This window comes from Hipposideros armiger, unplaced genomic scaffold, assembly GCF_001890085.2.
Source record: "Hipposideros armiger isolate ML-2016 unplaced genomic scaffold, ASM189008v1 scaffold_101, whole genome shotgun sequence".
NCBI lineage: Eukaryota > Metazoa > Chordata > Mammalia > Chiroptera > Hipposideridae > Hipposideros > Hipposideros armiger.
The window spans coordinates 3,072,523-3,078,343 of record NW_017731451.1 but is presented as its reverse complement, the minus strand read 5'-3'; the positions used below and the strand labels follow the sequence as shown (position 1 = coordinate 3,078,343).

General features: G+C 37.4%; 1 pseudogene; it reads right to left on the bottom strand.

Moving 5' to 3' along the window:
• Positions 1-1,493: 1,493 nt before the first annotated feature.
• LOC109384745 (60S ribosomal protein L30-like) lies at positions 1,494-1,866 on the bottom strand (annotated as a pseudogene).
• Positions 1,867-5,821: the final 3,955 nt, after the last annotated feature.

The window sequence follows — 5,821 nt, the reverse complement described above, 5'->3', positions numbered from 1 at the left end:
GGCTGAGTGGCTCAGTTGGTTAAGAGCTCGCTCAAGAGTTTGAGCTCTGAGCAACAGCGGTTCAAGTCCTGGTCTGAGCTGAGCAGCCGCTGAGTTGCCAACAGGTGGCAGGATGGCTCAGCTAAAAAAAAAAAAATCACTAGCACGCAATTTCGTGAACCATCATTGGCACTGACGTTCTTGTAGAGCATTGTCACCATAAACTTAATGCAACTTTTCACAAGCTTGACATGCGTTCTTCCCTTTCTGGAAGTAAAACAGTAAAATATGGCAAAAATGCACAGTTTGGTCTTCCATTTTCAACTTGCTGTAAAATCTATCTCCAAAACTCAACCAAATCGCTCAATTTTTTTTAATGAAGCTAGAACTGTCAGCTGTCAACTGACATAGCAATAACATAGATGTGAATGACTCTAGCACTTCCAAAACTTAACTAGTGCCATCTGTTGCAAACGTGTCATGACTTTTTTGACAATATAACCTTACACTGGTGCTTACATTAGCTTCTGTCTTTCTCCTGTTGACCTTCAGGAAGCTGCAATGAAAATTTGGTATCTAATTTGGAAAATAATTAGCTTGTCAAGTTTTGAGACTTACTAGTTTTGAGACATTTACAATAATTGTGCCAAATTAACTCCCTCAATTTTTTATATCATAAAGTGGCCATTAATGGGTATAAATATAATAAATAGAAACTTTTCAAAGGCTATTTGACCATCAAAGCCCATATCACTCCTATTTTGTGCCAGGTCAGGGAAGAAATCCCATAGTGAAATGTGGCCAGAAACCACAGTACAGAGAAGTTTAACAGTTCCCCAAGTTCCAGAATGAGTTGGAGAGGAGTAAAAATTTAATCTTACAATCTCATAAATGCTTTATGACTATAATTATTACTCAGAAGTTATCAGGTGGTATAGACATGCACTACTATTGTGGAAATTGAGTAGTATGTCTACATTTTCCAACAAAAAGATGGTAAATTCATCATAAGTAGTAAGGATCTATTTTTCATTAAAACATTTTGATATATTTCATTGTTTGATAAATAAGTGTTCATTATTGAAAAATTAGAAAATGTAGATAAATGAAAAAGAGGAAAAAACACTCAAAATCCCTCACTTTGGGAAAAACCACACACATACTTTTAAAAATTAAAAATTGGAATAATACTATTTGTTAGAAGAAAAATACACAAAACTTAAGATCAAAATGTCTGCTTTCATATTCCTGTACTAGAAGAAGCAGCTCCTAGAAATCAGTAGAGATGGAAGCTAACACTTGTTTAATAAATTACAAACATGAAAGAAAATGAAAACTTTGAAAAAAAACCTTGATTTCAAAGCAATTTTCATATGTTGCCTTATGTTATATTTGTATAGTATTATTATGCTTTAGGTTCGAGAACTTGAGTTTTTTATTTTCTCTGCTTATTCCTCATAAATGTGTGGGGCTTTTCTGTTTTGTTTTTTGTTTTAAACTGAGCCCTGGCCAGTTTTATTAAAGAAAAATTTTGCATGATTTACTTTTCACCAGTCTGTTCTTGCATGCTTCTGATGATACCAGAATCACCTGGATCAATGATAGCCAATGTGCATACCCTGCAGTATTTCCACACACTGTGCCCAATTTAATATCATTGCCACTGTAGTGATGGACACCAGTCTTAGCCAACATGGCATAGTACTCTGTTTCAGATTTCCCCAAGGCTGGGCAGTTGCTGGCAAGGATGACCAGTTTCGCTTTGCCTTGTGTAATCATTTTCAGAGTCTGCTTGTACTCCAGCACATACTTTCCACTTTTTATAACAAGTTGGAGCCTAGAGTTGATCAACTCCAGCGACTTTTTTATCTTCTTTGTAGCTACCATCCTCCTTCCTTAAGTGTGGGACTGCCCCCAACCAAAAGCAGCTGCCAAGATGGCCAGGGAGCCAGAAAGCTCATAAATGTTTATTGAATTGTTTGCTGACTGATAATGTTCAAGTGTTCCACTTAATCTGTTAAGTATTGTAGTGTATTATACTCAAGTACTGAGCTTGCTAAGAATCAGCCTGGCACAGTGCTTTGTATTATACCTGGTAGGTACTCAATGAATGTTTGTTGAATAAGTGAATGTACAGAGGGTGCCAAAAGAATGTATACACGTTTTAAGAAAGGAAAACTAATTAAAATTGTAATACTCAATATATACTGATAACAAAAGATGAATACAAGTCACATTTGACTTTTGCAATTACGAGAGATGCTCAAAGTGGTTACCATCAGCGTCCAGACACTTCTGATTGCGGCAAATACTGCTTGAGGAACGTTGACCAAAGTGTCCACTTATATACATTTTTTTGGCACCCCTGGTATGTACAGTATTTAAACCATGGTTTTTAATATTATTTGAGAGAAGAAGCCTAGGATGTTGTACTCACACGAGTTCACAGGTCTTGATCTTCAGAATATTGTTTTCTTTTTCTTTTTCTTTTTTTTAAAGATTTTTATTGGGCAATTGGGGGAAGGGGAACAGACAAGTTGCTATCCTTTTGTTCTTCAGTCTAGTTGTGAAGGACGTTGCTTCACTGGTCCAAGTTGGTACCATCATTGCGCTCTTCCCGGGCGAGGCAGATCAGTTGCCGGCTTCTGGACGGCCACTCACGCTGGCTGCTGGCTACACACGGTAGCCCATGGCAACCCACCTGCCATTGCCAGCGACCCACGGCAGCCCAGCTCCAGGTCGAGCTGTTGTTCAGCATCTTAGCTGTAGAGGGCAGTGTCACTGTCACTGGCCCTCATATGTGGGATCCGAACCGGGGCCCTCTGGCATCCCAAGCCAGCTCTTAACCAATGCGCCACTCGGCCGACCCAGAATATTGTTTTCTTAAGAGACTTGATTGACATGCACAAAGTGCAGACTGACATCATTACAGAGACTAAATGACATGTTTCATAAAGTGTCCCAGAGTTTGTCTGTAAGCCTGGACCATTTGGCTACTAAGAGAAAATTTTGCTTCATAGCAACAATGAATGAACTGCAAACTTTTATGAAAGATTTGTGCCCTTTATCACAAGGAAGAAAGAACAGGCCAAGCGATCTGGTTTAACAATTCCCCATCAGAAAAATGATAGAGTTTATTTTATAGGCAAGAAGAATTCCATAGAAGAGGGAATGACTTGCTCAAGGTCATACAGCTAGCTAATGGCAGTGATAGGACTGGAACCTAGGTCCTCTGAATCCTAATTTGTTGCTTTTCTACCACCATGCTCCCTAATAGCGTCTGTTCCACAAATGCTGGGTCAGTGGCCTCAATTTTGAATACTTTCATATCATATTGCTAAGTATGAAAAGCAAATGCTTACCATCCTTATGGTAGAATATTGGCCTCCCAAAGAGTCCACATCCTAATAATCCTCAGAACCTGTGAATCTTCTACCTTACATGGTAAAAGTTGATTACGTTAAACATTCTAAAATAAAGAGATTATCCTGGATTATCTGGATGGGCAAAAAGTAATCACAAGGGTCCTTATCAGAAGAGTGAGGAGTGTCAGAGTCAGAAGGGCTATAGTCACATTCAAATTCATCAAATATAGTCACATTCTAAGATCTTGGGGATTAGGGCTTCAATGTAGGATTTTTCTTGGGGAGGGGGGCACACAGTTTAGCCCATAACACTATGATTCTGATTTTATTTTAAAATGCACATTAAAAAAAAAAAGACTGTAAGGAAATGTAGTAGATTTGTGGCTTTGTGAACAATTCTGAAGATTCATAATATGTGGTTATTGGTAAAAAACTTTGCTGATGTACAAATCTGAATCATATGGCCCATTGAAGGTGGCCTGTGGCATTGGAAATCCTCATCTCATCAGGTTTCTTTATGTTTCACTCATCACCTTGGATGCAGCAATTTTCATTAAGGGTTAAAAGAATCACATAATTTTTATGGTGATAGCATATCATAATTTATAGGGGAAATATGCTACAAAAGTATTTACAAAACTGGTGCTTTATCTCCCATAAATACATAAATAATAAAAATATTAAAGGTTAAGAGAGGTTATTTGAGTGGTGTGAGAAGTTTTAATTTTATTTATTTATTTTTTATGGTTTTTGCTATAATGAGCATGTATTACTTTTATAACTGGGAAACAAATTTTTGTTGTTCGAAAAATTTCCACCTGAAAATATAAACCCAAAATTGATGTGTTGAATTTTATGGTTTGTGATTCTTTAAATTTTTTTTGAGTCCTATTCAATTTGGTTCAACAAATATTCATTGTGCAGCTACACTGTGTTTGGTGCTATGGTTCAAAGCTTCATGAGACATCATCTGACTTGTCTGAAAATTCTCTAGTTAAGGAGGCTCAAAACTGCTCTGCTGACTATGAAAACTGCTATAAGTAAAATATGGAAGCCTAGAGGAAGAATCCATAAAGACTTCACAGTGGCAACTTTCATTTTAGAGTTAAACCTTGAAGATAGAGTAAGGCTTCACCATTCAGAAAAAGTGGGGTCTGCAGGGACACAGGCATGGAGGTGTAGATATCTGTTCCTGAAATGAGGAGCAGGCCTAAAGCCTGGAGACTAGTGTTTGGGCAGGAATACAATGGAGGGTGAATTGGTGGAATCAGAGTTTTGGGCAGTGAGTCTAGTTAGGACGTCATTATGCTAGTCCCTGAGAACTGATAAGGAATCATTAGGGAACTAGCAGCTAGACAGAGTGAGAGGCCTCAGAAGACCATCTGGAGCTAGAGTTGGCAGCGCTGTATTTGGGGGAACTAGCAAAGAGGTATATAAAAGAGAAGCTCCAGTTTATTAGCCTGGACTTGGGAGGATTAGGGAGAATACTAGGGAAGGAGCAGGTTGAGAGGATTTCTGAAAGCAGTGAGGAAGTGAAAGAGAGTTAATTCAGTCTGATTTCTACAGAGCAGATTTTTGCAACAAATTCTTCATTTATTATTTGTACAAGTCAATCTTGAAGAATCTTTCCGCATGTACTTTTTTTTGGTCTGCTTTATTTTTCTTTACTTTTTTATTTTCAATTACAGTTGACATTCAATATTATTTTATATTAGTTTCAGGTGTATACCATAGTGGTTTAGACATTTATATAATTTACAAAATGATCCCCTCTATTAGCCTGGTACCCACCTGGCACCATACATAGTTATTACAGTATTATTGACTATATTCCCAATACTGGACTTTGCATCCACATGACTATTTCGTAACTACTAATTTGTACTTCTTAATCCCTTTACCTTTTTCACCCATTCCCCCAGCCCCACTCCCATCCAGCACCATCAGTTTGTTCCCTGTATCTAGGAGTCTGTTTCTGTTTTGTTCTTGTACTTAGTGTTTTAGATTCTACACGTAATTAAGATCATATGGTATTTGCCTTTCTCGATTTCACTTATTTCACTTAGCATAATATCTTCCAGATTCATCCATGTTGTCGCAAATGGTAAGATTTCATTCTTTTTTTATGGCTCAGTAATATTTCATTATATATATGTACCACATCTTCTTCATCTAATCATCTATTGATGGGCATTTAGGTTGCTTCCATATCTTGGCTATTGTAAATAGTGCTGCAGTGAGCATAGGGGTGCATCTTTTTGAATTAGTGCCAGATAAATACCCAGAAGTGGAATTGCTGGGTTATAAGGTAGTTCTGTTTTTAATTTTTTGAGGAACCTCCATACTGCTTTCCATAGTGGCTGCACCAATTTGCAATCAAACTGATGACATCTGCTTTTGGTAATAGCTAATAAAAGCTGGGCCCATCTTAAATTGTGAATGTTGTGTGTATATGGGTGTGTGTTTAAATTTTATTT